Source organism: Oncorhynchus keta, chromosome 17 (genome assembly GCF_023373465.1).
Source record: "Oncorhynchus keta strain PuntledgeMale-10-30-2019 chromosome 17, Oket_V2, whole genome shotgun sequence".
NCBI classification, from domain to species: domain Eukaryota; kingdom Metazoa; phylum Chordata; class Actinopteri; order Salmoniformes; family Salmonidae; genus Oncorhynchus; species Oncorhynchus keta.
In genome coordinates, this window is record NC_068437.1 from 48,520,538 (window position 1) to 48,533,813 (window position 13,276).

Here is a 13,276-nt window from a genome sequence, read left to right on the forward strand (position 1 = left end):
CCACCAACAAGTCCTCAGCATATGTGGGAACTCCTTCAAGACTGTTGGAAAAGCGTTCCAGGTCAAACTAGTTGAGAGAATGCCAAGAGTGTGCAAAGCTGTTATCAAGGCAAAGGTTGAATTTTAAATATATTTGTATTTTTTTAAACACTTTTTTGGTGGTTCCATATGTGTTATTTCATAGATTTGATGTCTTCACTATTATTCTACAATGTAGAAAATAGTTTAAAAAATCATGAAAAACCCTTGAATCAGTAGTTGTGTCCAAACTTTTGACTGGTACTGTATATTTGCATAATTGAAGAAATACACTTCTTTGAATCAAAATCTCAGAAAACCGAATTTGTGGGTTTGATTGAATAGGCCCTAAATAACCTTTGTGAGCTGAACTTGAGCTGTCTTTGACAAGATAGTTCACCCTCCGACTCTCTACCCAAATCATTTCAACCTCAAGCAAAGCAAACTTTATTCTCTTCAATTACAAATCAGTTCCCAGGGTGCTTTGTGTCTGTCTCTTAATGACGTGGTTTGCTGCCAGTTACTTTAAGGTGATTTTGGCAGTAGGTAATTTCAAGCATGCTGATGGTGCCCCATTCACTCCCCCTGTTTTTCAGGTCATCAGTGCTAATGTACTTATAACACATATAAATAATTGTATTGAATATTTCTGTGAATCTCACAACCAGAGATACACACTGGTGGCATCTGATCTGTGCAGTCAGTGTTTCTCCTATATTCATTTGTTAGTGGTGTACCACTGCTGTTAAAGTGTTGCCTCCACTCCCCAAAAACAGAAAATATATACACTGAGTGTACAAAACATTAAGAACACCTTCCTAATATTGAGTTGCACCCCCTTTTGCCCTCAGAACAGCCTCAATTGATCTCTCTCATCTGATCAGATCATCTGAGAAGCCTCCAGGGTAACTAGTTAGCTATCTTATAATACTGGAAGTCTCTGCCACCACTACTGAAAGAAAAAAAACAGAAGGAAAATATTTGTACAGTAGAAAGAGGATATTTTCCTGTTTCACTTACGTGGAATCTGAATCTGGGTGCCACTCTGCTTCATTAAATATTCAGTGAAATTAGGATTTACCACAACACCTCAAAATAGAGGATATGAAAAATTCTGACTCTTCCAACTCCACAGGGATAGCCAGTCCGAACCTACATGGCAGGTTGGCAGGCTGATTAGAGTGACGACCTTTGTAAGAAGTCCTTTGCTCTCAAAGCATTGCACACGCATTCAACTATGCATTCACCTTTGAGTAACACTAACCTGACACTAAAGGATGACCTTGATGCTTGTCAATCCAAGCCTGTAATCAGAGTATGTAAAGAGACAGTAATTAGCATCAGGGAAGCGTAACATTGACTTTGCCCTGGTTAAAACTTCCTACTATAAGAGCAGCATAATGTCAATCCAGTTTTTATGTGATTTACCTATTTAATGTTTCAAAATAAAAACAATTTAAGGGAAACCCAAATGCAGTTATGTTTATAAAATACATAATTGATCTATTTACAGTTTTTTTTCCAATCACTTTTGTGCAATTTTCACAACAGCCCAAAAAAGAAAACAGATCATCAAAATGCCTCATGTTTCAAAACAACTCTAAGCACATTTTCAATTGACTGAGTACAACAAACAAATTCAAAGTAATTTTATCATCAAACTTTAATCAGTGTTTCATCTAGAAATACATGTTTGACATTGCAATGCATGTTCATATATAGTAATTGCCTTCCACAATGCAATGCTCACATTACTCTTCTTTTTTTGTTAAAATACATTTGACTATTTCTTAATCCAACTACTCTTTATTGATGATCACTTTGGTAAACCTATATAATTTACATGTCAACTGGTCAGAAAATGTATTTCTGTAGAAACAGAAAGTATGAAATATGGTTTAATCGAATGTGCTAATATGATGACAATTTGTATTTTATTTATTTATTTTTAGGGGTAGATCAGCTTTAATATTGATTGTAGCTTCCATCAATGTAATCACTTCCAATCCCCCATATATTATTTTGCAAATATATATATACATACACTACCGTTCAAAGGTTTGGGGTCACTTAGAAATGTCCTTGTTTTTGAAAGAAAAGGCATTTTTTTTGTCCATTAAAATAACATCAAATTGATCAGAAATACAGTGTAGACATTGTTAATATTGTAAATGACTACTGTAGCTGGAAACCGCTGATTTCTTAATTTTTAAAATTAAATATCTACATAGGCGTACAGAGGCCCATTATCAGCAACCATCCCACCTGTGATCCAATGGCACGTTGTGTTAGCTAATCCAAGTTTATCATTTTAAAAGGCTAATTTATCATTGGAAAACCCTTTTGCAAATATGTTAGCACAGCTGAAAACTGTTGTCCTGTTTAAAGAAGCAATAAAACTGGCCTTCTTTAGAGTAGTTGATATGTGGAGCATCAACATTTGTGGGTTCAATTACAGGCTCAAAATGGCCATAAACAAAGCACTTTCTTCTGAAACCCATCAGTCTATTCTTTTTCTGAGAAATGAAGGCTATTCCATGCAAGAAATTTCCAAGAAACTGAAGATCTCGTAAAATGCTTGGTACTACTCCCTTCACAGAACAGCGCAAACTGGCCCTAACCAGAATAGAAAGAGGAGTGGTAGGCCCTGGTGCACTGAGCAAGAGGTCAAGTGCATTAGAGTGTCTAGTTTGAGAAAGCGATGCCTCATAATGGGGTAGTATTAAACCTGAAGACAGAGGGTCCGTAGAGTGACTGTGTGTGGCTGTAATGAATGGCAAGGGGTTTGTTGTGATCAGATTAGCCGTGACGGGGTTGGTGTTATGGTTGAGGTTGGTGTTGAATTCCTCCAAGTTTGTCAGTGTTCTCACTAGGCTTAACAGGTCTTTTAGATCTCTGCTTACGAGTCAATGAGAACCTGTTGGTTTGCTGTTGTGTTGTGGTACTAAGGGAATGTGAGCCTCGCCAATGTTCTGTTCGCCGACAATACAGTTCATTGAAGCCTCTTCGAAGGAATCCATCTGATGCACTGACTGGTCCTGTACTCACTGGTCACACTACCACGACCGGTCTTATAGGTTGCACTGGTCCTGTCTGGCTCAGTTGCTAGAGCATGGCATTTACAACGCCATGGGGGACCAGTACGAACAACTATGAAAATGTATGCACTCACTACTGTAAGTCGCTCTGGATCGAGCGTCTGCTAAATTACTAAAATGTAAGAAATGTAAAAACAGTTCTGGCCAGGGTTGCAGGTCTTTTAGTTCATTGTCATACCGCAAATGACCCAAATGGTTGAGATGTCCAAAACAAGATCTTATACATGTTTTACCAGAATAGATTTTAAAACACCTATTATCAGTATATTATTATAATACCTCTGGTTAAACAGGTCTACTTGTCTACAGGTCTAAATGTCTCCTTTTCCCAACCTTCCTAGGGGTGCTGGATCTATGTGTTGAGCTTAACCCCGGCATGAACACTACACATTCTGCTTCAACACAATCAAATAATGAATAAATAAATACAAACAATATTAGGATTATTACAATTATTATTATAAAACCAAAGACACTGTGTAATCATCAAACACCTATAGCTGATTTAATGATACATTATCATAAGTGAAGCCAGCTGCTGCGTTGTGAGAGGAATATAGGTAATGTCTCATACAGGCATATGGGTGTTTAATGATTACACAGTGTCTTTGGTTTTATAATAATAATTGTAACACGATCGCCTACAGTGACTGACCAGTCCATTGCTTTATAACCACGCCCAAACCCAATCCCCCTTACGTTTTAAGAAAATATCACTGGATAAAACATTTTGAAATTAATGAGTGGTTTTCAGGATAGTTGTGATTGGCTCAACTGTGAACTCCAGGGGCCTTTCTAACTCCGCCCTGTAGTTGCCATTGGACTGTTCCAACCCACGCTCTGCTTGACATAGATTCATAAAGGCCCCCACATTAATGGGCTATTTTTTTTTGTTCACTCATAATGTCCTTCATCGTCTGACTCAGGATTGTGTGATGGCATAGGTACCAAAAAGCACACCCCTGCACTTTACCCCCTGCCATCTCCAGTCTGTGTTACAATGATTCCTTGTTGCATAACATGTTTATAAAACACAAGGACCTATTATTATGCGCAGCACCCTGTCCTACATTCCTATAGATAAAGTATATAATCAATACTGTTAAAACCACGACAGTAGAGTTTGACACAATTTGAGGGCACTCCTCCATTATGCTATTCAATGGATAGGTAAGCATCATAAGATATCATATTCACTTGCTCCAAGGTCTGTGGAAAGGACATATTCACTTTCACCCTGGTTGTCTCGCATTAGTATGTGAAGAAGCCACGGGAACATCCTATCAACCCTGAATATTCCCAGGCCTCTGAAGCCTGAGGAAATGGGCGGGCTGTAAAATTGAATTGTCCTGCATGCCTAGCATGGGGTTGTGATGGATGTGATGCGAACAATCTTTCACCTGAATGAACCCTCAATAACACTCACATTTCCCACACTCACAACACACCCACGCACTTAGAGTTTTGAAAATATACCACTTACATCTGAAAATGTAACCAAAGTGATTGAAAAAAAATTGTATTGCTCTCATCTTGGCCTCAAAGACCCAATGGAAACATTCCTCTTTCATGATCAGAATAGTAAATTAAGTAGTAGTTTTGTTCATTTTGTAGAGAGACCCAGACACAGATCTGACCACTATTATTCCTGCCAATACACATGGTCGTCATGGTGGCTCATTGCCATAACCACGGCCAACAATGGCAGTAGTGACAATTCACTTGTTCTGTGGATAAAGGATAAAAACACGTTTTCAACAATTTGAAAATGTTCTGTCAAAAATGGCTTTTCTGAAAAGCTGAATGGCCCTACAATGCTGCATGGTTGTGCCAATATAAAATTGACATACATGTCCTGTCAACCTGAATGAAGTTTTTCTCTGATTCTCTACATTTACAATTTATTTTTGGATTGACTCTTAACCAAAAAGTGTCTATTTTATCACTTGACAGGCTGATATACAAGACTTTCAGGCAGACAGAATGGCATGTAAATTAGTTCCACACTGTGAGAGTAATTGGACGGACTGGAGGTTACTGTGAGAGTGATTGGACTGACTGGAGGTTACTGTGAGAGTGATTGGACGGACTGGAGGTTACTGTGAGAGTGATTGGACGGACTGGAGGTTACTGTGAGAGTGATTAGACTGACTGGAGATAACTGTGAGAGTGATTAGACTGACTGTAGGTTACTGTGAGAGTGATTGGACTGACTGGAGATAACTGTGAGAGTGATTGGACTGACTGGAGATAACTGTGAGAGTGATTAGACTGACTGTAGGTTGTCAGACAGCTTGAGTCTGACTATGGAATTATTAATGCATTGCAGGAACAACAGAGGAAGGTGTATTGGAGAAGAAGAGATGTTCCTAACCTCTCCTTTTACCTCCAACCTTTTAATGCCTGACCCTCTAGACTAGTAATCACATACCTGTCTGTCAAGAAGGCTATGGCTCACTGAGTGTTGTAAAGCAATCAATACAATGTGTCGGTTAGGCTTTGATTAGCCTGCAGGTGTAATGCATTGTAATGCAGCTATAAATGCGTTGTAAGAACGGTCAAAATCATACATGACCTCCTTTATAATATGGCACTTTGCATGTCAGTTAAAGTACAGGTTTGTTAATAGTCGTATGTTCATTGACCAAGCCATCATTTTTTGTCAAAGCATTCCTCCTGTCCTCTGTTCTTATTTTACCATTTGATTTTATTGGTGAAATTTGAGGGGGAGGCAGCCATTGCTTTAAACTCCCTCCCACTTGGCACAGACGTCAGTTCAACGTCTAGTTTTGATTTACATTTGGTTGAGTTTTCAACGAATGTGCATTCAATGTGAAATCAACAACAAATGTCACCATGTCATTGGATTTAGGTCAAAAGTTGTGTAGAAAAATAAAAGCCCTTAAGTTGAAGACTTATCCAAATCCAATCAGTTTTCCACATTGATTCTACATCATCACAATAGATCTTTGGTGGGTAGAAATTATGTGGAAACTAAGTTGATTCAACCAGTTTTTACCGAGTGCTGGATTTAAGTTGCAAGGTGAGTTAGTCATCCACGGATGCCCTTGAGAGAACATGATATCACAACATTAATTTTTTATGTATTTATTCATCTATTCATTAACTTAGTCAAGCTCATTTCCAAAGTACACATGAAGAATATCCTAAGTACACAAAGAGCCCCAGTTTAACCAACAGACTACGGAGCAGACTGTCTGTCGCTCATAATCAGGCATGGTAATTGTTCGGCGCTTGTTGTCTATTCTCCCTCAGGGTGACATTGCTGTAGAGTGCAGACAAAGTATACTTGAGGCGTTTTCACACTGCTGGCAATTTCACCCCAGGGTGATTTACCCCTGGGCTCAACCTGAAGTTTCAACCTAGACTGTTAAAATCAGAGTTACCGTTTTACCTCATACTTCTTTTGAACATTGCATTATATTAGATTATTACAAGATCTTAGGGGATGTTCCTGTTGTATGTAGGATAACATGGTTTCCTCACTTCAAATAAAGCACAGTTGAATTGGGTTCATGCTTTACAGCAGTGAACCTCACTTGTGTCATTGTGTTCAAGACGAGCAATGTCCTAGGCGTTGTGTTCTAGCTGTGCCTGTTACATGGTGTGTGTTGAATGATTTAGACGAGACTGTTCCATTTAAACTGCAGCAGCTCATTTGAAATGCCTTAGTAACACCATGAGTACGCAGAGCGGAGCACTTTACACCACAAAGCCTCACCACTGCCATTGTTATTATTCAATATTCACACATTAATCTAGGATTCATATCAAGGCATTATAAATATTGCATGAGAGAGAGCACATCATGGATGGCACAGTAGAATATGTACTGTATATATCTACATTTTAAGGTGTAGAAAGACGCATTTTAATTCTAAATAAGTACGGGGACTGTGTAACTCTTGGCTCTTTACTTTCAATCATGCACCAGTACTCTCTTTACAATCACTGAAATCTGTCCCTTAACAACCTTAAAATATGGTCTTTGGCTGAATTTTGATTGATTTAAATCTCTGTCTGACTGAGAGTGAGAGGCTTATCTCAAGCCAAGGGGAGTTGAGGCTGGGGGGTGCATTTCAATATGTTACGACTTTAAGACAGAACATTGGAAAGGGGAGGAGGAGGGTTAGGAGAAGGAAAAATGGACAACCAATGAGAAGTAGGGTGTGCAGACACAGTCTGACACCTTGGTGAGGGGAGTCAGGGAGAGGGGCAGGGAGGTGGAGAGAGAGGGAGAGGGCTGAAAAAGAGAGGTGGAGATCAGAGAGAGAGAGAGAGGAATGGACACAGAGAGACAGAGAGAGAGGCTAGTAGCCGGCGTTATGATGAGTGTTTACTGCACTGTTCTGAGAGCCAATGATCTGCTCTTGTGTGAGTCATGGAGATTATTTAGACTGGTGACAGCGTGCAGCACAGAACATCGGCAGAACTCCCTCACGCTCCTCACACTGACAACATGAGACGTACAGCAGGCAGGTGAGTATGCATGTAGCTGCATGGGCTATTGAAGCAGATTCTGCTCTTCTATTCTGTGCTGTAATGCTGCTCTTTCTCTCTTTCTCTCTCTCTCGCTCTCGCTCTCTCGCTCTTTCTTTGTGGGTAACTATAACTTTTACCCGACTATTACCATGTTATTACCTCTTCATTTTGTGCTGTAATGTAAAAATGCTAACATGGGTATGTGTTGGTCGCATTGAACTACTGTTCCATTGTAAAACCCACTTTCCTCTAACTGAGACCGCTTTATCCTGAGTGATGGCGCTGTGTCCCGGGTTTTATCATGGCTTTGCTGGTGACACAAATCCCCTTCCTCTCAGCGATGTGGGAATAACCTGCTCTCATCTCCCCGCCAGATTACACTGAGATGATGCACTACTGCTCTCACCTCTGTCAGCCAGGGTGTTTGTGGCTGGCTCGACCTATAATAGCATCATCTAATGGTTTCCTATGTTGTGTCCTAGATGGTGTGTTCTCCTCTCTGTCAGACTGCACAGATTTGAGCGGCTTCCACTAAGCACATCGTGTTAGAACGTGCCAAACCAGTTGATACTTATGTTGGTGACCCCCTACACCTCCCGGTACTAACCGAGGTGTTAGACAAATGGCACCCTATTCCTTATATAGTGCACTACTTTTGACCAAAAGGGAAGAATTGTCTCTGGTTTAAAGTAGTGCATTATGTAGGAAATAGGGGGAAATTTGGGCTTAACTTGCAGCCAAATCTATATTAAATCAAATTGTATTGGTCACATGCAGATGTTATTGCAGGTGTAGCGAAATGCTTGTGTTTCTAGCTCCAACAGTGCAGTAATATCTAAGAAGTAATATCTAACAATTTCACAACAATACACACAAATTTAAAGTAAAGGAATGGAGTTAAGAATATATAAATATTTGGACGAGCAATGTCAGAGCGGCATTGACTAAGATACAGTAGAATAGAAGACAGTATATATTCTCTTTCTGGTGCTAGACAATCATTTAGGGAGCCCTTAAGAGATTGAACAGGATCGTAAGCACTTACAAATTCATAACATATTGTGCAAATTGAAATTCGTAACATCCACATCCACGTTTCAGGATACAAAATAAATACAACATTTGGCAGGATGTATCAAACGAAATGGATGACGTTGTACACAATTGTGCACTATTTTTGGGGATAAATTTTGTCTCGTAAGCGTTACTTTCAAAACTACTGGCTGAAATTATACAAAACTTCTGTAGCATCGCTTTTTAAATTAAAAAGTACTTTAATCACAGATTGGATACACAGTCAGTCAAACCGCTGTCCATAAATTTTGGGTTGTGTGTCCCCAAATGTCAAACTATTCCCTATATAGTGCATTACTTTTGAACAGAGGCCTATCAGTCCTGGGGGCTCCTGAGTGGCACAGCGGTCTAAGACACTGCATCTCAGTGCTAGAGGCATCACTACAGACACTGGTTCGATTCCAGGCTGTATCACATCCAGCCTATGGGAGTCCCATAGGGCAGTGCACAATTGGCCCAGTGTCGTCCGGGTTAAGGTTTGGCCGTCATTGTAAATAAGAATTTGTTCTTAACTGACTTGCCTGGTTAAATAAAAAATAAACAGTAGCACACTAAGTAGGAAACATGGTGCCATTTGAGACGCAAACTTGTTTGGGTAAAGGATGTACCTGGGGCTATTTTCATGTCGTTTGGCCTGGCCACTGGATACTTATCAACTGGCCACTGGATACTTATCAACTGGCCACTGGATACTTATCAACTGGCCACTGGATACTTATCAACTGGCCACTGGATACTTATCAACTGGCCACTGGATACTTATCAACTGTGGCTCTTATTGCAAAAGTAACTTATCTCTTTTATTGTTCCCCTTCTATCAGTCTCACCACAAAAGCTGGGCTGGAGTTGTATCGTAACAGGAGTGTATTGACTGAAATATTGACTTTAAAAATCAATAGTTATGCCACCTTTTTCTTTGCTGATCTGTGTGGGGTGTAATGAGACGGTGACCAGGCTGGATAGGCGCTATGTGGGGAGCTCTTCTAGCACTGAGATAGACCTGTCAGATCATCTGAGAAAGTGACGCTGACAAATCTCATACCTGAGAGGCAGTTATCTGTAGAGCAGATGGAAAAATATTCTGTCATGTTTTGATGTCAATTGAAGATTTCGCAAAAGTTATAGTTAGGTGCACCACAAATTTGAGATCAGAATTTTAAGACCCACAGTGTTACATTTAACACTTTCTTAGTGTGTGTCTGTGAACCACCAGAATAACGTTAAAATTACACTATTCAGTGTTGATAAACTAACACCTCCAGTGTGTTGGCTCCCTACACCATGGGTGTTGCAAATTCCAACTTAAATGAACACTTTATTAGAGCTGAGGATGTTGTACTTTCTCAGTGTTAAGGAATAAACACCTGTGATTTTACAGTAACTCATTTTTAGTGGTTGTTTTAACACTGTAGGGTGTAAAGCCTATTTTGCACATTTATTTCCGAGGGTGCTTTTTGAATTTTAGAGGAAGCAGTACCACCCATGACTGTTTTTGCTAGTGACAGATGGCTTGCCGTCCTGTAGCCTGTATGGTGTGTAAGTGCCTCAACACCAAGATTTTTTTAAATCCGCAAATTTGCTGTGATTGCAGAGTTAAGATTGGGTCAAGTTAAGATTGGGTCCTAATTGGTTCACACGTTAAACTCTCCCAAACACACCAGAAGATGTGTGACTTCCCATGGTCAAACTGTATCTATATCAAAGCTGTCATTGCTGATGTTATCTTTCACAGATATATTCACGATCAGCGGTAACTGTGGACCCCATAGTGTTCCATGCTTCTTCCTTAAAGACATCAAATCAAAGTTTATTTGTCACATGCGCTGAATACAACAGGTGTAGTAGACCTTACAGTGAAAAGCTTACTTACAAGCCCTCAACCAGCAATGCAGTTTTAAGAAAATACCTTTAAAAGTATAAATAATAAAAGTAACAAATAATTAAAGAGCAGCAGTAAAATAACAATAGGGAGGCTGTATACAGGGCGTACCGGTACAGAGACTAATGCATGCTAGGTGACGTGGAAAAGCTGTAGAATAGAATGAAATGGAATGGAATGGAATATAGTATAACAGAACTTTATTCTATACTTGAGCGATTTTGTTTTTACGTGATGTTTTAAAAGTGCCAACCAAATCCAGAACCCCCTAGAGTCTGTTGACGCACCGGTGCATCGATCGAAGTAACATAATGAAGCCCATACAAATGAATGGAAGTATGGAGACATATATACAGTATATAAACCTTAATCTGAAGGTAACCCATGCAAATTAGTGGAAGTATGGAGGTTGTTTTGTGCTAACAAAAATAAGGGGTTAAATATGTGTAAAGATATATATTTCCTGAGCTTTCTTATATCTCCTAGATTTAAGACAGACACTTCCAAACCTTATGATTTCTTTTTTTGACACTCTTTTTTTGACATTCATGAATGTGTTATTCATTGTGTGTCTATTTATTTATTTGTATTTCACATTTATTTAAATAGGCAAGTCAGTTAAAAACAAATTCTTATTTACAATGACGGTCTACCAAAAGGCAAAAGGCCTCCTGCGGCGACGGCGGCTGGGATTAAAAATAAGAAAAATAAAATAAATATATTAGGACAAAAACACACATCACAACAAGAGAGACACACAACACTACATAAAGAGAGATCTAAAACAACAGCATAGCAAGGCAGCAACACATGACAACACAGCATGGTAGCAACACAACATAACAACAACATGGTAGCAACACAAAATGGTAGCAGCACAAAACATGGTACAAACATTATTGGGCACAGTCAACAGCACAAAGGTCAAGAAAGTAAAGACAACAATACATTGCGCAAAGCATACACAAATGTCAGTAAGTGTCCATGAATGAGTCATTGAATGAAGAGACTGTCCAGTTTGAGTGTTTTTGCAGCTCGTTCCAGTCGCTAGCTAAAGCGAATTGATAAGTGGAGCAACCCAGGGATGTGTGTGCTTTGGGGACCTTTAACAGAATGTCACTGGCTGAACGGGCATTGTATGTGGAGGATGAGGGCTGCAATAGATATCTCAGACAGAGGGTTTTATAAATAAGCATCAACCAGTGGGTCTTGCGACGGGTATACAGAGATGACCAGTTTTCAGAGGAGTATAGAGTGCAGTGACGTGTTCTATGAGGAGCATTGGTGGCAAATCTTAATGGCCAAATGGTAAAGAACATCTAGTCGTTTGAGAGCAACCCCCCTAACAGCTTAGGCCTTTATGAATTAAAGGGTTCTTCGTCTGTCTACCTTGAACCAAAAAGGGTTCTACCTCGAACCAAAAGGGTTCTCCTATGGGGACAGCTGAAGAACCCCTTTGGAACCCTTTTTTCCAACATGCTGACCACACCGCTCGCACGCATGTTGATTTTGTCCACCCACACCAGATGTGATCAGGACACGCGGTCAAAAAAGCATTAAACATTTATGGTAATTTAGTTAGCTAGCTTGCTGTTGCTAGCTAATTTGTCCTGGTATAACAGCATATTTACCTGAAATGCACAAGGTCCTCTACTCCAACAAAAAAATATATATTGTGTTGTTGACTGTATGTTTGTTTATTCCATGTGTAACTCTGTGTTGTTGTTTGTGTCGCACTGCTTTGCTTTATCTTGGCCAGGTTGCAGTTGTAAATGAGAACTTGTCTCAACTAGCCTACCTGATTAAATAACGGTGAAATAAAATACATTTATAAAAAATAATCCACAGATTAAAGGGTAAACCGAGTTTGTTTCTAGTAATCTCTCCTCCTTCAGGCTTCTTGTTCTTCTTTGGACTTTATATGGTGATTGACAACCAACTTTAAGGTGCATTACCCACCACCGACCGGACTGGAGTGTGGACCTCAGTTCATCTTTCAATCACCCACATGGATATATGATAATAAAAACCAATGAGGAGATGGGAGAGGCGGGACTTGCAGCACGTCAAGCATCACAAATAAATCTAAGTTCTATTTTAGCGCGTGGCTACGCAGACGCTCATTGCTGTGTGCGAGTAGTGTGGGTGCAATGGATGAATAACATATGTGTAAATGTATTTTGCAATGTTCGCGCATGCGATGCGGGCGTTGTGGTCAGCGTGTAGGAGTGTAGGAGTCAATGATGGATGTTTCCCTCAAACCAGGTTTCTCGCTACATTGACTACAATTATACCTAGTCAAAACAAGCTCACTGGAAAATGGAATACTGATGGAGATAGTTGTTATGAAGGTTGTTGTGAATGATACTGCAACACTCAAAAAGATGTCATAAATAGAGTCAGAAAGGTGTTATGAAAGGTGCCTTATGTGACTCACTCACCTGTTACCTTCTTATTTGGTCCATTTTGGTTATTCCTGCACGTTCAACTCCCGAACAAGGACAGCAAGGATCGTGTAAGGACAGCAAGGATCGTGTAAGGACAGCAAGGATCGTGTAAGGATAGCAAGGATCGTGTAAGGATAGCAAGGATCGTGTAAGGATAGCAAGGATCGTGTAAGGATAGCAAGGATCGTGTAAGGATAGCAAGGATCGTGTAAGGATAGCAAGGATCGTGTAAGGATAGCAAGGATCGTGTAAGGACA